This window comes from Marmota flaviventris, chromosome 3 (assembly GCF_047511675.1).
Source record: "Marmota flaviventris isolate mMarFla1 chromosome 3, mMarFla1.hap1, whole genome shotgun sequence".
In the NCBI taxonomy this organism is placed as follows: domain Eukaryota; kingdom Metazoa; phylum Chordata; class Mammalia; order Rodentia; family Sciuridae; genus Marmota; species Marmota flaviventris.
The window spans coordinates 125,228,015-125,252,239 of record NC_092500.1 but is presented as its reverse complement, the minus strand read 5'-3'; the positions used below and the strand labels follow the sequence as shown (position 1 = coordinate 125,252,239).

Here is a 24,225-nt window from a genome sequence, read left to right as displayed (position 1 = left end):
AGTGAGGACACACCAGTTAGGGTCAACTGGAGTGGTCCTGCCCAGGACAAGGTTCTTGAAAGTCCTGGGCTCAGATCAAGTGACAGGTGGAGATATCAGGCTTCACACACAGTCTAAGGTCCTGCCTTACCAAGACATTTCCTGGAGCATATCCCTATCAGCAGCTGAAATTATTTTCATCAGTTTCCATTTTTTCACTCTCCCCATTTTCTGAACAAACATAAACACAAACGTGCTGTCTTGTACTCGCCCTCTCTCACTTATTCCCCACAATGCAAACTCCACCAGAGGAAGGACTTTGCCTTGCTTATCTCATTCCTGCTGATCCTACTATCAAGACAGTGTCTGGCACATCCACATATATGTGGAGAATCTTCTATGAACGTTATGAATAGGGACTTGATAAATATTTATTGAATGGACAAATTTTATTCTCCATTTATTCAAGAACTCTTACCCTGCTAAAAAGCAATTCCTTTACATTCTTGCTAATCAGTAAGGTAATAAATAAAATATAAATTGATGTCAATAACTTGTGGTAATAAATATTGGGCATTAAAAATATAATTAATGCATGATCACAAAAGTAATTTGTGTTTAATGTTACACTTAATTTTTAATAGAAAATTGTAAAACAGATCAAAAGAATAAAAGATTTATATTCTATAAAAGTAATAGAGCGCCAGGCATGGTAGCGCATACCTGTAATCCCAGCAATTCAGGAGACTAAGGCAAGAAAATTCCAAGTCCAAACCAGTCTCAGCAACTTAAAAGAGACCCTGTCTCAAAACAAATAAAAAGGACTAGGGCCGGGGACAATGGTGCATGCCTGTAATCCCAGTGGCTTGGGAGGCTGAGGCAGGAGGATGGTGAGTTCAAAGCCAACCTCAGCAACAGCAAGTTGCTGAGCAACTCAGTGAGACTTTGTTTCTTTAAAAAAAATAGGGCTGGGGATGTGGCTCAGTAGTCGAGTGCCCTTGAGTTCAATCCTCAGTACCAAAAAAAAAGGACTGGGGATATGGCTCAATAGTTTAGCATTCCATAGGTTCAATTCTTGGTACAAAAAAAAAATCAGGTAAAAAACAGTAGAACAATAGCTAGCTGGGAAGAACAAAATATATAAATATATGCACAAAACTCAAATAAATATATTAAGGAAAAAATAATACATGAGAGTTCACAGAGATAACATAGAAACAAAAAATTATAAAAAACTGAAACCAAAAGAAGTACATATACATGCAAAATAATACCAAGAAAATAAATGTCTACATGGCACTTGTTATTAAAAACCAGTATTGATATATATTATTGTCCTTTTATCCTATCACTTCTGTCTTATGCAGGAACATCTCTGAAAACGAAGGCAGGACTTCTCTTGAGTGGTTGATCAACTTCAGGATGGTAGACATGCCTACCTCTCATTTCATAATGTCTTATTTCAGGAAAAAATTATTTAGTATACAATTTTAACTGCTTAATATCTCTTTAGCTGCCATAGGAAAAAGGCTGGGGGGGGGGGTGAGGAAAGAGAGACAGAAGAGAATATAAACATCTGCCTCTCAAGTATTTATCATCACATTCTTCCTAGCTGCATATTTGGGCAATTCTCACAATTCATTCATTTTTATCTTAAATGATATGGTAGGAGTTGCTGACAATTTTGATAATTTTTTCTCCGTGAAAATGAAGGAAATGGTACTTACCAGTTCATTTATCCTATTTACTTCAGGGTAATATTAATAGACAAAGGATGATGTGATATGACTAAGTTATCCTTTTACATTTTTACATGTCTTTCTTGCTTATAATGGATAAATAATGTTTTTGTAACCTAAGTAAAATAGAAAGGAAATGGTTTCTCTCTAAGCCTAATACAAACTGGTGGGAACATAAATCTCCTTGCACAAACCTCTATGCACAAAACCAGCAAAAGCAAGTGTGGCCTATTTGGGGAAGAAGAGAAAGATAGGAGGGTTTAAGAGGAGATGGGTTGGCCATCCCTTCCTTGTGGACCTCACAGGAATGAGGTTCTTCTGTTAGTTATTCTTAGAGTAAACCCAAGTATGCCCCCCTTGCAATTTCGATGCATCAGTTACAACTGTTTCCCCTGGAACATCTCATGAACAATCTCCTCCCTCTTCCCTGATGAAGTCCTTCAATGTCTAAGCACAATATGCTGACCGCAGCTTCCCTGGCATTTCGGTTTCTAGTTGTTTTTTCACCTGGGACACACAATGAAATGTGCCAGTGTTACTTTTAAAGGCAACTCATCCAAACCACATCAACACATTAATCTACTTGGTAATCAAGTAAATCTATTTCCAGCACCATATTTCTCCCTCTTTCACCCTCATACCTCTGCTTTTCAAAAGGACTTTGTACAGTTTTCATCTACTTAGTATTCTTTGGTACTTTTATTTCTGGTTTGCACCTCATTCAAACTCCCCACTCTAAAATGTGTTCTCACTAGGATGCTCAGTGGCATACAATTACCTAATCACCTAATCTAATGGGCACTCTCTGTTTTTATTTACTTTTTGGCTGCAACAGATTTTGACATATTTAATTATTCAACTTTTCTTTAAAATTTCCAGAATATTTAGCAAAGAAGACAGATAGTGCAAAGGCTCTAAGAAGAGAACACATTAGAAAGAAAGTTTCCTGGGGAATAAACAAAACAACACAGTTTTGTTTTGTTTTGTTTTTTTAAAAACCCACTGTCCTCTTCAATGAAACAAAGATAGTCAATATGTACATGAGTGGAAGAGTAACAGGAGAGGAAAGCTGTAGAACAGGTCTTAAGGACCTTGTCAAGAGGATAAGCATAGGGCTGGGGATGTGGCTCAAGCGGTAACGTGCTCACCTGGCATGTGCGGGGCGCTGGGTTCGATCCTCAGCACCACATAAAAATAAAATAAAGATGTTGTGTCCACCAAAAACTGAAAAGCAAATATCTTTTTTAAAAAGAGGATAAGTGTTCTGGATTTTATATTAAGCTCAGCTGAAAGGAGGCTTATAATCAAGGAGAAAATGATACTAATTTTTAGAACACCTCTCTGGTTGACAATCAATTATAGAAGAAAGAGAGTGGAAGTAGGTGATCACCAGAGACACTTGTTTAATCTAGGCAACAGATGATCTTCCCTGGACTGACAATGACATGGAAGGAGTACAAGGATTAAGGATATACTTGAGGATAGAAGCAACAGAGTTTGCTATTATATGAGATGTGGAGGAAAAGGAAAATGGAGAAATGAGGTTGACTACTACTATGTATTGATCTTAAGTGACTGGACAATGGTAGTGACATTTACTGCAATGGAGAATTATAGCAGGTAGAAAGGGTTAGGAGCAAGCATAGAAGGGTGGAATCAAGCATTCTTTTTTAGAAGTTAAATTTGAGTTGCCTATTATATATACAAGTGAAGATGTCATGCAAAAATTGAATACAAGATTTTTTTAGTACAGGCAGAGCTAAGCTGTAGAGGTACCTATTTATTTGTTGGCATATAGATGTCGTGTAAGTCCATATGGCTCAGGATGAGAGTACAACTAAGAAAAAGTAGAGATCTTATACATATCCCTTAGAGTGTCTAAAATCTAGAATCTGAGCTAAGGAGTTACAGCATATGAACTTAATGAGGTAGAGTAACAAAAGCAAAAAATAATAATAATAATTTTGAGAAGGAAAGAATGCTGATAAGATGTCAAGAACAATATAACAAACTCAGGCTTATTTTTTGATTTCATCTTTTTTTACCACTTCTGAGGAGTGATGAGATCTAAAACCTAACTGAAATGAGTTCAGCACAATAGACCCAGACAGAGACTATTGGCAATACTGGTAAATATGTGGGTTGTGGAGAGGAGGGCAGAGGGATAAAGAGGGCAGCAGCTGGAGAAGGAAGTGAGGTAGAGAAAGAATACTCATTTGTGTGCTTCTCAAGATATCAGGAATCAAGCCCTTAGGTACATTGATGGGTGTATTATAAGCTTTGCATCATTTTGTACTTGCATACCTGACAAAAACAACTTAGAGGTTTATTTTTGTTCACAATATAAAAGGATTCAATTGAGGTTGAGCCAGCTCCAAGACAGAAATATCATGGTGGAAGGGTATGGGGGAGGTGGGTGCTACTCAGCATATAATAGAGGAGACAAGATATAGTCCCCAGGGGCATTACTTCAGGGGCATGTACCTCCTCCAGACACACCTCACCTGCCTACAGCTACCAGCCAGTAGTCCATTCAAATTAGCAAATCATTTGATGGATCACAATGAGATTACAGTTTTCGTGATCCAATCGTTTCCCAAAAGCCTCTCCTCTGAACCTTACTGCATTGAAGACCAAGCTTTTAACACTGGAGCTTTTTTTGGTCATTCCAGATCCAACCATAACAACAGGAGTGAATCAGGAGACAGGAAGAGATGGGTGATACAGAGCAAGAGGGTGTAATTGAAGCAGGGAAATCTTCCCACAAAATGAGTGGGATTAGGATCTGTAGCCTGAGAAGAACTGTCCAATGTTAAGGATTAAGGCCTGATCCTGGGGACCAAGCAGAGAGCACACACACACAGAGTTGCTAGACTTGAAGAAAGGAATATGAATCCACAGCTGACTATTTCTGTTTTCCCAGTGATATGTAAGGCAGGATCTCATTCAAGAGAGAATGGTGAAAAACAAAAGAAAAAAAAAAAAGAGGATGGTGGAGGTGATAGCAGCAGAGAATATGCAAAATAGCATCAAGACAGAGCAATATGCAAAATAGCATCAAGACAGAGCAAGTAAAAAAACAAAACAACAACAACGATAACAAAAAAAAAAAAAAAACATGCCAGAGAAAACACCCAGAATTTGTGGGCAGCATGGAGTGGCCATTAGAATTAAACCAGCAATGTAACTATGCACTATTTTTCTAGTCCTTTTCACTAGTCTAGTACAAGCAAGTAGTAGTTAATTGACTTTATCCTTGTGTTTGCTGAGTGAGACAGACAAAGAAGCAATGGAGTTGAATGTACTTAAAGGAGGTTGATTATAATGTTGGATCATGTTATTTAATCTGGTTAAAATTATGTGGAATCATGGAAAGAGTGACCTGAAAAACTGATAGGAAAAAAAAACAACTGGGTGTCTCAAAGAAGATGAAAATTATGAGAAAAGCAGCATTCTATGTTATGCACCCTAAGGGTAAGAGACAATGGTCAGAGAATGGAACAATGAACTCAAGAAAGACAGTTGTTGATGATAAATAGTTTATGGGTAGGCAGAGGTGGGATAGAAGGAAAGGTGATTAGAGATGAGAAACTCAATGGAATGAGAGGTCAGGGTGTTGTCTCAGTTGTATTTAAAGCTATTAAAGTGGCTACTAATGGTCCTTGGAGCAAAACAAAGAAGACTCTGGTGAGCCTGATGCTTGGGACAAACAAGAGGATGGGGAGGATAGCAATAAACTAACCCAGAGGATTTGACCACCTCACAGCATTCAAAGTAGTTGGATGCTGAAATGACTAGTGAGAGCAAGGACTAAACCTACGCAATGTTTTTTGCAAGAGAGAAGTATATTAAAAGAGAAACAGCCTCCAGTTGACAGGGAAACCAGTGTTTTCTGAGAAGAGTTGGGTTTGGATAACTTTGAGGATATAGGGGAATTTGATGATAATGGGCTCCAAATTCTAGCATTTGGTTTGTGAAAGTAGGATGGAGGCACATATAAAAGGATAGATATCATATGATTGGAATTCTGAGAAGACATAGATGCAATCAGTATTATATGGGGGCCCCTTGACCACTCAGGAGTTCCCTGTGATGTGGCAGACGAAAACAAACAAATGCCTCTTCAACGGGATGGTCACTGGAGGGCGGGGGGTGGGGTCTGCCTAAGAGTGGTCTCTAACTCTGGTCCAGCATCTTCCACTTCTTCATGACACTCAGATTTCTGTGTAATAAGTGTTGCCAGCACTGGAGTATAAACTCTACGAGGGCAGTAGCTATGTTTTCTTCTCTTCTCTGTTCTCTGGCCTGGAATTAGTCTCTACCTACAGAGCTCTCAACAATTTTCTGCCAACAGACTGACCTGAGCAGTTGTCTGACTGGTATAGACACATTTCAGAGTAAATGACCACAGGTTTAAGAGCTGAACCAAGGTGGAATTTAATTCCCAAAACTCATCCTAACTTAAAGGTGTTGGTATGTATTTAATGACTCCTAACCCCAGTTTCTTTAGTTGAATAAAATTATCACCAAATACCTTCAGTAACCTGCAGGGGTGGGACAAACACAGAAACAGACAGTAGGTCACCTGCACATGTGATATGAGCTTCCTCCTTTGGAGAGCAAGATCTCTGTTTCCAGGGGTCAGAAGGACACTGCCAGAGAGAGATATCAGTTTTCCGACAGTGGATTCCATCCACCCAGCGGGGTCTAGAACCTTCCCTGAGAGGAACAAAGAAATCCAGAGTCCCACTGTCCCCACAGCCAAGCTGTCTGCAGATCACGGACAAGGTCACAGCTTCCATGGGGCTGTGGCAGACACTGCCCCAGGTGTTGTTGTAGAAAACCTCCAGCCACCCAGCACACTCCTGGTCCTCGCTCACCAGCCTGAGGGCCACGAACTCTGAAATGAAAAGGGAAACATCAGGGCTCAGTGAGCATTCAACTCTTCATATTTTGGTCTTTCTGTTTTTTTTTGTTGTTGTTGTTGTTGTTGTTGTTGTTGTTGTTGTTTTGGTTTTGTTTTTGTTTTTCTTCCTATCTCAAAGGTAGTGAACACACAATGCTGATGCTGCTGAGGAAGAACCCATGGAAAATAATGAAATTCTTCTTCCTTATCTGATTTTGCCAGATTGTACCCATATTTCTATTTCTACCTTAATGATGTAGTGAAAAATGGACAAGCGGGAACATAGACATAGGTGCTCTGCAAAGAGGAAAAGCTGAATCCTGTTTCCTGGGTAAACATGTGACATACCCTAAGAAAGGCAGTATGGACAGTGAAGTGGCAGAATAGTGGAGCCCCAAACATTCACTTCCTCATCCTAGAAGCCTGTGAATATCCTAATCCTGGTTGCCTCATGGGGTAAAGGGGCTTTGAAGAGAGGATTAAGATAAGGATCTTTTCATTATGAGATTATACCAAATTATCTGGATTAAACATGTGATCACATCCCTACACCTGTATCCTTAAAAACAAATAACCTCTTTAGGCCATAGTCAGAAGGAATGTGACAATGGAAGAATGGTCAGACAGTTGCAAAGTGATTGTTTGAAAAAATTAAGAAAGGGCCATGAGCCAAGGAATGCAGACAGCTTCTAGGAATTGGAAAAGGCTGGGAAATGAGTCTTCCCAGAGCCTCAAAGAAATGCAACCTACTGACACTTTGTGTTTAGCCCAGGCAGACCTTGGTTGGATTCCAATCTAATCTAAGATAACTAGGGTGGGTTTAAGCCTCTAACTCTGTAGTAATTTGTAACAGCAACAGTGGGGAAATAATCCAGTGGATTTTAGACAGATTTTGCACCCACATGTGACTGAAGCATGAGATCTGCTTTCAAATGGACACTGTAGAGAATGACTGTGTCAGCAGAAGCTCAGCTGCTGCTGCAGGAAATGAAAATACCTCATCTTCTCTGCTGGGAAGACAGGCACTGTGGGAGGGGCCTCCTCCCCCTGGGACCTGTCAGTAATTCCCATGCCCTGAAGTAGGGCTCAGTCACCACCCTGCAGACCCTACCAGACCTCTCAGCCTGTGCACAGTGTGCACCACAGACCTGAGCAGATGACCCCAGCATCCTCCTTGTGCCTGCAGTCATGCTGCCCACAGCCCTGGGAAGGGCACTGCCACACATGGGCCTCCTCTCCTGTGCAGTTCAGCTCATCCAGCCAGATGGGCCCTGATCCCTCTCCAAAGTGAGCAGAGATGGTAGCCTCCAGGGCCACTCCACAGCCCAGCTGTCTGCACACCACATGGGCATCATTCAGGTCCCAGCTGTCATCACAGATGGAGCCCCAGGAGCCCTGCTGCAGGATCTCCACTCTCCCTGCACAGCGACTGTCCCCATCCACCAGGCGGAGCTGTCTTCTGTCTGAGGAGAGACAGGGTCATGTCAGTGGGCATTCACACAGGGAATAGGGAGGCTCTGGTGCTGGAGGTCTTGCTCACCTGAGCAGTTGGCAGTGTGGCCCTCTGAGGCTGTAGAACCTGCTGGGTCAGACCAGGAGTCGTTGCACTGGGGCAGCAGCTGGGTCTGGTTTCCTACGGAAAGGGTTAGAAAACAGGAAACTGAATTAAACTAGATGATAATCTTGTGATGGCATTTGAGATGAAAGCTCTAAGGAGCAATCATTTCATATCTTCAGAGCCAATCTTCTAATGGAGATTTCTGCTTCTCCTCTGACAGACTTTTCTGTTTTAAGTTAACACTAAGAACGATGTTAGCAAAGTGGAACTATATCGATGCTCATTGAAAGCATTATAGAGCTCTCAAGGCAACAAAAAATTTGGAGTCAAGTTCAGAGATAAGTAAAGGACTTGGATGAGCCATTTTTCCCTGAGGCATTTGACCATTCAGGAGTAACAACTGTGATGCTGAACATCCCAGCAGAAGTACTGCCAGATTCACAGGACTGAAGTACACAAGTTTAATTGAGAGTTAACCAAAGAGGAGGGCCCTGTTAACAGAAAAATGGGTATCATGAACGGAAGCATGAATTAAAAATAGAGGTATCCTCATGAAGAACAGTATCCACTTCTAATTACTTCACATCCTTTAAAATAAGGTTAACAACCCCTAAATAAGGAGGAAGCAAATGCAGTCTTTTTGAAAGGACTTCTACAATTTTATGTCTGCCAATTAAAACTATTCAAGCATATCTTAAAATGTGGAACTCACAGAAACTTAGTAGCATCTTGGTTACACTACATTTGGAGAATAGATAAAAATGGGGAAAGGAAAGACGTTGGTCTAAGAATACAAAATTTCAGATAAAAGAGAGGAATAAATTCTCATAATTCATTGTTTAGCACAGTGACTATAGCTAATAGTAATGAATTGTATACATCAAAATTGGTTTAAAAATAGATCTTAAGTGTTCTCACAAAAAAATATGATGAGGTAATAGATATAATAATTAGTTGATTTAAATTATTCATATGTATAATGTATAATGTCAAAATAACACTGTATTCTATAAATATATACAATTATAACTTATTCATTAAAATTTTCAAAAACGAAATAGACCTGGGATGTTCTTTTCAATTACAATAAATTTTATGAACAAAAAAATACCCAGACATAAGAGACTTCTCAAAAACCAAGAGGGGACCCAGCATGATGGTGCACACCTGTAACCCCAATGACTCAGAAGGCTAAGGCAGAAAGATCGATAGTTCAAAGGCAGTCTCAGCAATTTAGCGAGGCCCTAAGAACTTAGCAAGACCCTGTCTCAAATAAAAAACAGAAAGGCCTGGGGCCAGGCAAGGTGATGCATACCTGTAATTCCATTGGCTCTGTTTGCTGAGGCAGAAGGATGCCTAAGCCAGCCTCAGCAAAAGCAAGGTGTTAAGCAACTCAGTGAGATCCTGTCTCTAAATAAAATAGAAAAAAGAGCTGGCGATGTGGCTCAGTGGTCAAGTGCACCTGAGTTCAATCCCCAGTATCAAAAAAAAAAAAATGGTGTGGGAATGTGGCTCAGTGGTTAAGCAAGCAGTCCAGTTTCAAATCCCTGATACAAAAAAGGGGGCAGGGGACGAGGCATTATAAAGAAACTCTCAAAGCACTCAGGTAGTGGAGTTACCTAAGTAACCATAATTAAAATATTCAAGGAATTAAATGACAAGCTTAAATTTTGGCAGAAAAAAATATATAAGAATGAAAATCTGTAGAGCTGAAAAAGACAATACCTCAAATTAGAACTCAAAGGATGGGCATTGAAACACATGAAATCAGCACAAGATAGAAATAGGAAAATGAAGGACCAGGAGAAAATATACAGAATAAAGCTCATTAAGTCCTAAATGCATAATGTCACAATTATATTATGTATTTTTAAAATGGAAATTAGAAATACTGCAATTACTGTGTGGAATATTTAATAGACCTACAGTGATTTGTTTTTAAATACATCCAAAAATTTTGTGATACTGCATTCATTGAGAATTGTAGTCTATTCCTCTTTTTCCTTGAATTTTACCTGACCTTAGTGAGCTACTTGTAAGCAACAGAATGCATTTGTGGTAACACTGTTTTACTTAAAGGGCTGGTATGTTGTGCAGCCACCTCCTGGCTCAATTACGACCGTTTCTCTAGGGGGAATCTGACTCTGTTGAGACTATCTTGCTAGAAAGGACATCTGGTCAAGTTGAACTTCCAATTGTCACCATGTGGGCAATCCAGCTTACACTCCCAGGTCTTTGGATGACCTTGACCCCAGGTGATATCTAAGTGCAACCTTATGAAAGACCACAAGAGACAACTGCCAAACTGAGTCATTTCCAAATTTCTAGACCATGAAATCTTCCAAAATTAAATGTATTTGCTGATTTGTTAGTTGGTTGCTTTTCAGTTGCCAAGTTGCTTCTGAAGTTTTGTTATGCAGCAAGAGTTAACTGGGACACTTACATTGACCTTATTAAAAAGTATTTTCTAAAGATAAATGAAAATACTTTTCTTCAAAAGGACTTGTATGTGCATCTTCATAGCCACTTTACCCACAAGATCCCAAAACTGAGATGCTACCTAAAACATTGCTATTATTTTTGGGTCAAAAGCTGGAAGGGCCTTGCTATGGTTTAGATGTGCTTTGCCCCACAAAGGTTCATGCAATGGAGGGTTGACCCCCACCATGGCAGTATTAAGAGGTGGTAGAATCTTTAAGGGGTAGAGCCTGGTTAGGTAATTGGGGATGATGCTTTCGGGAGGAAAGGATTAGTATAGTTCTCTTGAGACTCTGGTTAGTTCCCACAAAAGTGAATTGTTATAAAGGATCAGCCTTATCCCTAAGTCTCTCTCCAGCTTCTTGTTTCACCATGTTATCTCTCCCTCTTATATATAACCCCACCATGATGCAACTGCCATGAAGCCCCCATAGATGGAGCTACCTGACCTTGATTTTTTTTGCCTCCAAAGCTTTGAGCTAAATAAATCTCTTTTATGAGTTTCCAGCTGTGGGCATTTTGTTATAGCACTGGAAAACACACTAATACAGGGCTCAAGAAGACTATTAGCAGAAACCTGATAGATTTCAGCAATGCTATTAATGAAAAACCCCAATCTCTAAAGGTTACATATTGTTTGATTCCAACTATATGACATACTGGAAAAGGTAAATTATGAAGAAACTCAAAATCAGGGGTTTCCAGGGATTGGGGATAGGAGATGAATAGATAGAGCACAGAGGACTTTCGGGGACTGAAAACACTCCACATGATACTGTAATTGTGGATACATAACATCATACACTTGTCCAAACCCTTAGAATATACAACACCAAAAGAAAACCCTATTGTAAACTATGAACTTTGGGTCATTATAATGTATTAATGTAGGTTCATCAACTGTAACAAATATTGCACTCTGGTGAGGCAGGTGGTAATGGGGAGGCTGTGCATGTGTGGGGGCAGGGAATACATTATGGTTTGGATCTAGAATGTCCTCCAAAAGCCCATGTGTTAAAGGTTTGGTCCCTAATGCAGCAATGACAATTTTCAGAGGTGGGACTTTTAGGAAATGATTGAATCATTATGGCTGTGACCTCATAAGTGGATTAATCTATTGATAGCTGAATGAACTCCTGGGAGGTGGTATAAACTGTAGGCAAGTAGCACATGGTTGGAGGAAGTAGGTCACTGTGGGCATGACTTTGAGGACTATATCTTATCCTAGTTACCTTCTCTCTCTCTGTTCCTGTTCCTGTTTCCTGGCTGTCATGAACTGAGCATCTTTCCTTTGCCACACCTTTCCACCATAATGTTCTGCCTCACCTCAGGCCCAGAGTAATGGAGTTAGTCAACCGTGGACAGAAGCCTCTGAAAACATGAGCCAAAATAAAACTTTCTGGCATGGTTTCAAGATGGCAGATTAGAAGGAAGGCTGCATATTCCTGGGCATCAGAATGTGTGAGACCTGTAGAGAGTCAACTCTCCTGCCCCATGAATAGAATTCTTGGCTTCTTAGATCCAGGCTCCTAGGACAGACCAGCATTCGCCTGGCGCTAGGGATATGTTGATCTAATTTCTCCAGAACAGATACCACCCAGAAAAATCCCTAAGGCCTGATCCAGCTGCTGGAACTCCCCTCCTAGAAATCTGTAGCAACCCCACCCTGGGAGTGTTTTTATCAGATCTGCTGGGCAAAACTCCAATCAACAGTAATTCTCATTGTGTCCTACCTTATACTGCTATGAATGGTCTCAACTCTCAAATTAAAAGACATATAGGCTGGTAGAATGGATTAAAAAACAAGATCCAACTATAAGTTGTTTGCAAGACTCACCTCTCAAGCAAAGACAGCCACAGGCTGAAAGGGAATGAAAATTGATATGCCACTCAAATGAAGCCTAAAAATAATCAGGAGTAGCTACTCTCATAGCAACGAAGCAGGCATCCAGCCAATATTAATCAGAAAAGACAAAAGAGGTCATTTTATACTTGTAAAGTGAAAAATACAACAAAAAGTTATAATATTAAATATTTATGCTCCAAACATTGCTATAGATAATTACATAAAATAGGCACTACTCAAAATAAAGATTCAGATAAATTCCAGTATGATAATACTGAGTGATTTCAATATCGCTCTCTCACCAATAGATAGGTCATTCAGACATAAACACAGTAAAAACTCTTCATACCTAAAAAATATTATAAATCAAATGGACTTAACATATCTATAGAATATTTCATCCAAAAACAGCTGAACACACTTTCTTCTTAGTAACTCATGGAACCTTCTCCAAAATAGACCATATTTTAGTCCACAAAGCAACTCTTATCTGATACAAATAAATTTGATATAACTTCTTGCATCTTCTCTGTTCATAATGGAGAAGAAAATGCAATAATAAAACATATTTGGGTTTGACAAAAAAAAATGTTAATAAGGAGGCAAAAAGTAACAAAAGAAAGGTAGAAAAAAACATGAGTATACCATATTTTCTCTAAATTTATCAATAAAACATTAACAGTAAATGAACTGCATATATCCATTATAATCAAAGATTGTCAAAGTATAGTAGAAGTGAGCAAAATTCAACATTGGATTAATTTCAAGAGACCCACACAGTAAATACTAGCACACAGGTCAAACACAAAATAATGGGGGAAAAAAATACCATGTGAAGAAATCTGGTATGATTATACTATTGTCATACAAATTTGACTTTATGGAAAGAAGAGTTGCTAGAAATAAAGAAAAATATTTCAAAATTATAAAGGGATATCATAGAATTAAAACTTAAAAACCTATTCTAAATTTGTATGTAACTAAAAACAAGCCTCAAAATATATGGAGCAGGGGCTGGAGATGTGGCTCAGAGGTCAAGTGCTCGCCCAGCATGTGTGAGGCCCTGGGTTCAATCCCCAGCACCACATAAAATAAACAAATAAAAAAAAAAAAAAAAAAAATATATATATATATATATATATATATATATATATAGAGAGAGAGAGAGAGAGAGAGAGAGAGAGAGCAAATAAAACTGAAAAAAAACATGAAAAAGAAACAGGCAATTACATTAAGAAATTTTACATATCTCTGTCAATAACTGATGGAAAGAAAAAATAGACCAAAATGAGTAGATAACTAGAAGTTTTTTTAATAATGATCAACAACTTTGATGAATTTATACATATAAAACTCTGAAATAAAAAGTATAGGGATTCCACCTCTTGGATCCCCTTCTTCCTCCGGGAGAAGTCTTTTCTGCTGTCCTTTAATAAACTTCTAAAAAAAATAAAATAAAAATAAATAAATAAATAAAAAGTATAAAAAATACATTTTCAAGTTCAGATGGAGCATTTATGAAAAAACACCAAGGACTGGTTATGTAGCTCAGTGGTAGAATACTTGTCAACATACACAAGGCACAGTTTCAGTCCCCATCACCACAAAAATAAAAAATAATACTAGAACACAAATAAATTTCGAAGGTTGAAAGCATGGTGAGTAGTTTCTCTTCTCACAATGCAATTCAGCTAGATATTAATAACAAAATGCTAGAAATATTTTAATGATTTGGAACTTAAATTATGAATAAAACATTAGAAATTACAATAAATTCTTATCTTGATGATAACATACAACAACTTAAAACTTATATATAACCAACTGTGACTGGAGTCAAATTTATAATCTTAATGGATATAATAAAGAAACAAGATCTGAAAATTAAAAATGCAAATATTTTAGATATATGGAAGGCAAAAGAACATCAAGCTCAACCCAAAACAGTAATGTGGGCTCCGAGCCTGGGGGCCGTGATGACAGGGAGGATGCTGAGTCCTCCCCTCAGGAGGTGATGGAGAGGGCCAGAGAGGACCTAGAACAGTTTGAGTGCCAGGAGTGTCAGATGCAGTTGGGGGCCCCTGAGGAAGAGGAGGGAAAGGCCAAGGCAATGGCTGCTGGCTGTATGCTCGATTTCCTCTGCCTCTCTCTTTGCCGGGTCTTCCCCGACCGCTGCTCGGAGGACTTCACCCAAACTGCGACAGCGCCGAAGCCATAATTCATGGATTATCCAGTCTTACAACTTATCAGTTGAAAACTATATACATATGTCAGTTTTTGACAAGAATTACAGCAGGAAAATCCCTTGACGCACAGTTTGAAAATGATGAGCGAATCAACAAGTGCACGAAAAAATGCTCACCATCTCTAGCAGTCAGAGAAATGCAAATTAAAACCACCCTAAGATACCATCTCACTCCAGTAAGAATGGCAGCCATTATGAAGTCAAACAACAAGTGCTGGCAAGGATGTGGGGAAAAGGGTACACTTGTACATTGCTGGTGGGACTGCAAATTGGTGCAGCCAATTTGGAAAGCAGTATGGAGATTCCTCGGAAAGCTAGGAAAGAAACCACCATCTGACCCAGGTATTCCCCAAAGACCTTAAAAGAGCGTATTTTAGGGATACAGCTACACCAATGTTCATAACAACACAATTCACAATAGCTAGACTGTGGAACCAACCTAGATGCCCTTCAATAGATGAATGGATAAAAAAAAAAAATGTGGAGAGCCGCCCCCTCGCCCCGCGCCTGCAAGGTAGGCGAAACTGTGACCACCGACAGAACAGGCCCAATGGCCCACGGAGGGGCAGAGCTGCCAACCACGCCTGCAAGGTAGGCAGACCTGCGACCCACCGGCAGAACAGGCGCAGCGGTCTGCTGAGGAGCAGAGCCGCCCCCTCCCCCCGCGCCTGCAAGGTAGGCGGAACTGTGACCAACGATGGAACAGGCCCAGTGGCCCACGGAGGGGCAGAGCTGCCAACCACGCCTGCAAGGTAGGCGGGCCTGAGACCCACCGGCAGAACAGGCGCAGCGGCCTGCTGAGGAGCAGAGACGTCCCCTCGCCCCGCGCCTGCAAGGTAGGCGGAACTGTGACCACCGACAGAACAGGCCCAGTGGCCCACGGAGGGGCAGAGCCGCCTCCCGCGCCTGCAAGGTAGGCGGACCTGTGACCACCAACAGAACAGGCCACACCTGCAACCGACAGACAGAACAGGCCCAGCATCCCGCGGAGGGGCAGAGCTGCCCCATGCGCCTGCAAGGTAGGTGGACCTGGGACCACCAACAGAACAGGCCAGACCTGCAACCGACAGACAGAACAGGCCCAGTGGCCTGCGAAAGGGTAGAGCCACACACCCCCCCGCGCATGCAAGGTAGGCGGACCTGCGACCCACCAGCAGAACAGGCCCAGCAGCCTGCAGAGGGGCAGAGCCACCACCCGCGCCTGCAAGGTAGGCCGACCTGCTACCGACCTGCAGAACAGGCCCAGCGGCCTGCCGGCGTGATAGGCACATTGCCCCAATTGGAGGAGGGGCAGAGCCGCCACCCGCGCCTGCGAGTGAGACTTTGCAACTATACAAGAGCAATATAAATATATAGGGGGAAAATTCAATAGCACAACAGTTTCACCAAGCAGAAAGAAACGTGAACAGTATGAAGAGACAAGGAAAGAAAGGACCACAAGCAATGCAGGTCAACTCAACATTAGAAGAGGTAATATCTGCAGCAGATGGAATGTCAGATAAAGAATTCAGGATATACATGCTTCAGATGATCTGGAGTCTCAAGGAAGATATCAGACAGCAAAATCAGATAATGAAAGGTCACTTCAACAATGAATTACATAAACAAATCCAAGAAGCAAAAGATCAACTATACAGGGAGATAGAGGTTATAAAAAACAAACAAACAGAAATCCTAGAAATGCAGGAAGCAATAAACCAACTTAAAAACTCAATTGAGAATACTACCAGCAGAGTAGAACACTTAGAAGATAGAACATCAGACAATGAAGACAAAGTATTTCAACTTGAAAAGAACATAGACAGCTCAGCAAGACTGTTAAGAAACCATGAGCAGAACATCCAAGAAATATGGGATAACATAAAGAGACCAAACTTAAGAGTCATTGGGATACAGGAAGGGATAGAGGTTCAAACCAAAGGAATGAGCAATCTATTCAATGAAATAATACGAGAAAACTTCCCAGACTTGAAGAATGAGACAGAATCCCAAATCCTAGAAGCCTACAGGACGCCGAATGTGCAAAATCATAAGAGATCCACACCTAGACACATTATAATGAAGATGCCCAACATACAGAATAAGGAGAGAATTTTAAAAGCTACAAGAGAAAGGAAGCAGATTACATTTAGGGGTAAGCCAAGCAGGATAACAGCTGATCTTTCAACACAGACTCTGAAAGCTAGAAGATCCTGGAATAACATATTTCAAACACTGAAAGAAAATGGGTTCCAACCAAGAATTGTGTATCCAGCGAAATTAAGCTTCAGGATGGAAGATGAAATTAAAACCTTCCACGAAAAACAAAAGTTTAAAGAATTTGCAGCTAGAAAACCATCTCTTCAAAACATCCTCTGCAAAACATTACAGGAAGAGGAAATGGAAAATAACAATGAAAACCAACAGTGGGAGGTAGGACAGTAAAGGGGGGAAAAATAATCAAAGAGGAAAACAAACCATGTTTAGTAACAGAAATAAACAAATATGGCTGGAAGAACAACCCATATCTCAACAATAACCCTAAATGTTAATGGCTTAAACTCACCAATTAAGAGACACAGGCTAGTAGAATGGATCACAAAACAAGACCCAACAATATGCTGCCTACAGGAGACACATTTGATAGGAAAAGACATACATAGGCTGAAGGTGAAAGGTTGGGAAAAATCATATCACTCATATGGACTTCGGAAACAAGCAGGAGTGTCCATACTCATATCAAATAAAATAGATTTCAAGCCCAAGTTAATCAAAAGGGATAAAGAGGGACACTACATACTGCTTAAGGGAACCATACACCAACAAGACATAACAATCATAAATATATATGCCCCAAACAATGGTGCAGCTATGTTCATCAAACAAACTCTTCTCAAGTTCAAGTGTCTAACAGACCACCATACAATAATCATGGGAGACTTCAACACACCTCTCTCACCAATGGACAGATCTTCCAAACAAAAGTTGAATAAGGAAACTATAGAACTCAATAACACAATTAATAACCTAGACTTAATTGACATATATAGAATATACTACCCAACATCAAGCAGTTACACTTTTTTCTCAGCAGCACATGGATCCTTCTCAAAAATAGATCATATATTATGTCACAGGGCAACTCTTAGACAATATAAAGGAGTAGAGATAATACCATGCATCTTATCTGATCATAATGGAATGAAACTGAAAATCAATGATAAAAGAAGGAAGGAAAAATCATGCATCACTTGGAGAATGAACAATAGGTTACTGAATGATCAATGGGTTATAGAAGACATCAAGGAGGAAATTAAAAAATTCTTAGAGATAAATGAAAACACAGACACAACATATCGGAATCTATGGGACACATTGAAAGCAGTTCTAAGAGGAAAATTCATTGCGTGGAGTTCATTCCTTAAAAAAAGAAAAAACCAACAAATAAATGATCTCATACTTCATCTCAAAATCCTAGAAAAAGAAGAGCAAAACAACAGCAAAAGAAGTAGAAGGCAAGAAATAATTAAAATCAGAGCTGAAATTAATGAAATCGAAACAAAAGAAACAATTGAAAAAATTGACAAAACTAAAAGTTGGTTCTTTGAAAAAATAAATAAAATCAACAGACCCTTAGCCATGCTAACAAAGAGAAGAGAGAGAACTCAAATTACTAGCATACGGGATGAAAAAGGCAATATCACAACAGACACTTCAGAAATACAGAAGATAATTAGAAATTATTTTGAATCCTTATACTCCAATAAATTAGAAGATAGTGAAGGCATAGATAAATTTCTTAAGTCATATGATCTGCCCAGATTGAGTCAGGAGGATATAGACAACCTAAACAGACCAATATCGATGGAGGAAATAGAAGAAACCATCAAAAGACTACCAACTAAGAAAAGCCCAGGACCGGATGGATATACAGCAGAGTTTTACAAACCCTTTAAAGAGGAACTAATACCAATACTTTTCAAGCTACTTCAGGAAATAGAAAAAGAGGGAGAACTTCCAAATTCATTCTACGAGGCCAACATCACCCTGATTCCTAAACCAGACAAAGACACTTCAAAGAAAGAAAACTACAGACCAATATCTCTAATGAACCTAGATGCAAAAATCCTCAATAAAATTCTGGCGAATCGGATACAAAAACATATCAAAAAAATTGTGCACCATGATGAAGTAGGATTCATCCCTGGGATGCAAGGCTGGTTCAATATACGGAAATCAATAAATGTTATTCACCACATCAATAGACTTAAAAATAAGAACCATATGATCATCTCGATAGATGCGGAAAAAGCATTCGACAAAGTACAGCAACCCTTAATGTTCAAAACTCTAGAAAAACTAGGGATAACAGGAACATACCTCAATATTGTAAAAGCAATCTATGCTAAGCCTCAGGCTAGCATCATTCTGAATGGAGAAAAACTGAAGGTATTCCCTCTAAAATCTAGAACAAGACAGGAATGCCCTCTCTCACCACTTCTGTTCAACATAGTTCTCGAAACACTGGCCAGAGCAATTAGACAGACGAAAGAAATTAAAGGCACAAAAATAGGAAAAGAAGAACTTAAATTATCACTATTTGCAGTTGACATGATTCTATACCTAGCAGACCCAAAAGGGTCTACAAAGAAACTATTAGAGCTAATAAAAGAATTCAGCAAAGTGGCAGGCTATAAAATCAACACACATAAATCAAAGGCATTCCTGTATATCAGTGACAAAACCTCTGAAATGGAAATGAGGACAACCACTCCATTCACAATATCCTCAAAAAAAATAAAATACTTGGGAATCAACCTAACAAAAGAGGTGAAAGACTTATACAATGAAAACTACAGAACCCTAAAGAGAGAAATAGAAGAAGATCTTAGAAGATGGAAAAATATACCCTGTTCATGGATAGGCAGAACTAACATCATCAAAATGGCGATATTACCAAAAGTTCTCTATAGGTTTAATGCAATGCCAATCAAAATCCCAACGGCATTTCTTGTAGAAATAGAGAAAGCAATCATGAAATTCATATGGAAAAATAAAAGACCCAGAATAGCAAAAACAATGCTAAGCAGGAAGTGTGAATCAGGCGGTATAGCGATACCAGACTTCAAACTATACTACAGAGCAATAGTAACAAAAACAGCATGGTACTGGTACCAAAACAGGCGGATGGACCAATGGTACAGAATAGAGGACACAGAAACCAATCCACAAAACTACAACTATCTTATATTTGATAAAGGGGCTAAAAGCATGCAATAGAGGAAGGATAGCATCTTCAACAAATGGTGCTGGGAAAACTGGAAATCCATATGCAACAAAATGAAACTGAATCCCTTTCTCTCGCCATGCACAAAAGTTAACTCAAAATGGATCAAGGAGCTTGATATCAAATCAGAGACACGGTGTCTGATAGAAGAAAAAGTTGGCTACGATCTACATTCGGTGGGGTCGGGCTCCAAATTCCTCAATAGGACACCCATAGCACAAAAGTTAATAACTAGAATCAACAAATGGGACTTACTCAAACTAAAAAGTTTTTTCTCAGCAAAAGAAACAATAAGAGAGGTAAATAGGGAGCCTAAATCCTGGGAACAAATCTTTACTCCTCACACTTCAGATAGAGCCCTAATATCTAGAGTATACAAAGAACTCAAAATATTAGACAATAAGATAACAAATAACCCAATCAACAAATGGGCCAAGGACCTGAACAGACACTTCTCAGAGGAGGACATACAATCAATCAACAAGTACATGGAAAAATGCTCACCATCTCTAGCAGTCAGAGAAATGCAAATCAAAACCACCCTAAGATACCATCTCACTCCAGTAAGATTGGCAGCCATTATGAATTCAAACAACAACAAGTGCTGGCAAGGATGTGGGGAAAAGGATACTCTTGTACATTGCTGGTGGGACTGCAGATTGGTGCAGCCAATTTGGAAAGCAGTATGGAGATTTCTTGGAAAGCTGGGAATGGAACCACCATTTGACCCAGCTGTTCCCCTTGTAGGTCTATTCCCTAAAGACCTAAAAAGAGCATGCTACAGGGACACTGCTGCATCGATGTTCATAGCAGCACAATTCACAATAGCAAGACTGTGGAACCAACCTAGATGTCCTTCAATAGACGAATGGATAAAAAAAATGTGGCATTTATACACAATGGAATATTACTCTGCATTAAAAAATGACAAAATCATAGAATTTGCAGGGAAATGGATGGCATTAGAGCAGATTATGCTAAGTGAAGCTAGCCAATCCCTAAAAAACAAATGCCAAATGTCTTCTTTGATATAAGGAGAGTAACTAAGAACAGAGTAGGGTCGAAGAGCATGAGAAGAAGATTAACATTAAACTGGGATGAGAGGTGGGAGGGAAAGGGAGAGAGAAGGGAAATTGCATGGAAATGGAAGGAGACCCTCAGGGTTATATAAAATTTCATATAAGAGGAAGTGAGGGGAAAATAATAAAAGGGGGAGAAATGAATGACAGTAGAGGGGGTAGAGAGAGAAGAGGGGAGGGGAGGGGAGGGGAGGGGGGATAGTAGAGGATAGGAAAGGCAGCAGAATACAACAGACACTAGTATGGCACTATGTAAATCAATGGATGTGTAACTGATGTGATTCTGCAATTTGTATACGGGGTAAAAATGGGAGTTCATAACCCCCTTGAATCAAAGTGTGAAATATGATATATCAAGAACTATGTAATGTTTTGAACAACCAACAATAAAAAAATTTTTTAAAAAATGTGGCATTTATACACAATGGAGTATTACTCAGCACTAAAAAATGACAAAATCATGGCATTTGCAGGGAAATGGATGGCATTAGAGCAGATTATGCTAAGTGAAGCTAGCCAATCCCTAAAAAACAAATGCCAAATGTCTTCTTTGATATAATGAGAGCAACTAAGAACAGAGCAGGGAGGAAGAGCATGAGAAGAAGATTACCATTAAACAGGGATGAGAGGTGGGAGGGAAAGGGAGAGAGAAGGGAAATTGCATGGAAATGGAAGGAGACCCTCAGGGTTATACAAAATTACATATAAGAGGAAGTGAGGAGAAAGGGAAAAAAACAAGAGAGAGAAATGAATTACAGTAGGTGGGGTAGAGAGAGAAGATGGGAGGGGAGAGGAGAGGAGTGGGGATAGTAGAGGATAGGAAGGGCAGCAGAATACAACAAACACTAGTATGGCAGTATGTAAAAATGTGGATGTGTAACTAATGTGATTCTGCAATCTGTATATGGGGTAAAAATGGGAGTTCGTAATCCACTTGAATCAAATGTATGAAATATGATATGTCAAGAGCTTTGTAATGTTTTGAACAACTAATAATAAATAAAAATAAATATACAACAACAAAAAAAAAAGAAAATGATGAGCGAATTACACCCTTGGAATCAGCCCTGATGATTTGGGCTTCAATTGAAAAAGAACATGACAAACTTCATGAAGAAATAGAGAATTTAATTTAAATTCAGGCTATAGCTGTTTGTATGGAAAATGGCAGTTTTAAGGAAGCAGAAGAAGTCTTTGAAAGAATATTTTGTGATGCAAATTCTCACACGCCTTTAGAAAGGAAATTGCTTATGATAATCCCTCAGAAAGATACATTCCATTCTTTTTTTCAACACTTCAGCTACAACCACATGATGGAGAAAATTAAGAGTTATGTGAATTATGTGCTTAATGAAAAATCATCAACTTTTCTAATGAAGGCAGCAGCAAAAGTAGTGGAAAGTGAAAAATCAAGAAAAATAACTTCTCAAGATAAAATTAATGGTAATGATATTGAAACGGAAACTGAAGTCAATTTGGATAAAGTAAAAAGGTCTCACAAGAATCTCTTCATATCCAAATTGAAACATGGAAGCTGGCAGCAAGACTTTAATGAGAAAGAGGAGAGAGTAAGAACTCTTCAAAGTGGAAAGAAAAAAAAAAGAAAGAAAACAGCAGTCACTGAAAGCAAGAGAGTATATGTTTCAAACAATCAACCCATAACTCCTAAAAAACAGCGACCTAGAAAAAGACAGGCATGGCTTTGGGAAGAAGACAAGAATTTGAGATCTGGTGTGAGGAAGTATGGAGAGGGAAACTGGTCTAAAATACTATCACATTATAAATTCAACAACCGAACAAGTGTCATGTTAAAAGACAGATGGAGGACTATGAAGAAACTAAAATTGATTTGCTCAGACAGTGAAAACTGAATGTATTTGTTGAAGCTTGATAAAGGATAGTTAAATATTTTGATCACTACATTTTGTTTGAAACTTATTGGTTGTTGATGTATCTCAAAATTTTTGTTTAAAGCATTATTTTTAGTTTAGCAAAGATTTGTGCTATAGAGTAAAATTTATGCCTCGTTTTGTTCTTCAAGAATTTTTTAATTTGGATAAAGTGTAAAATATGTTAACCCCTACCAAATTCAGTACTCCACCCTCAAATCTCATTCCAATAAAAAAAAAATGAAACCTGACGAGGAAAAAAGCAATTTTTTTATTTACCTATTTTGTGTCTGTAAGGTACCCTCAGCCTCCTAAGACACATCATGAAAATGAATTTTCTAAGTGAACAGTAATAGTCCTTTTATACGAAACTTGATCTATGACCTTAATATTCTACTTAATTACTAAAGCATTTGTTAATAGAGTGATAAATAAAGCTGTTTTTGTTTTCTTTTTTGATACTAAGGATTGAATCCAGGGACACTTAACTGCCAAGCCACATCCCCAGCTCCCCTCCACCTTTTTTTTTTTTAAACTTTTGAGATAAGGTCTTGATAAGTTGATCAGAGCCTTGCTAAATCTCTGAGGCTGGCTTTGAACTTGTAATCCTCCTGCCTCAGCCTTCTGAGTCTCTGAAATTACAGCATGTGCCACCACACCAAGCTAAATAAAGCTTCTTTATAACCTGATACTGAGTTCTCTGGGATGTTTTGATTTAATATGTCAATATTGGACATAAATAGTGTTCTGTAAATGCTTAAGTTGTATTAACCATGATCATCTTTACATAGTATTAATAATTAAGGTTAAACATACCTTACTAGACAATTTGAATTTTCATTAATTTATTTATATATCTTAGTCAAATATTAACAGAATTATTTAGCATTTTGTGTTATGTGATTTGATTAGCAAACAAGTATTGAAATGTTGAGGTAGTTGCGTTAAAATCATATGTAATATTTTATGATCTTGTCCATTTGTCCATTTCCTATTAAAGTTTTTTATATTACTAAAAAAAGAAGAAGTAATGAATAATAAAGAGAATTGTAGATAGAAATCAATGAATTATAGGGAAAATATACAGGAAAAATTAATTAAGCCAAATTTTTCTAAAAAGACATAAAAATTAATCCTATTTGAACATGATTAAATGAGGAAGAAAATGAAGAGAAACAATTATCAGAAAAAAATAAAACCCTGGAATAATTGTCACTTGTTAGAATGGCATATTAAAATG

At 38.8% G+C, this 24,225-nt stretch overlaps 2 pseudogenes; one reads left to right on the top strand and one right to left on the bottom strand.

Annotated features, from left to right (window-relative positions):
• The window catches only part of LOC114104832 (antigen WC1.1-like), a 76,519-nt pseudogene that overhangs the window by 4,461 nt on the left and 47,833 nt on the right, over positions 1-24,225 (bottom strand).
• LOC114104816 (telomeric repeat-binding factor 1 pseudogene) lies at positions 14,416-22,988 on the top strand (annotated as a pseudogene).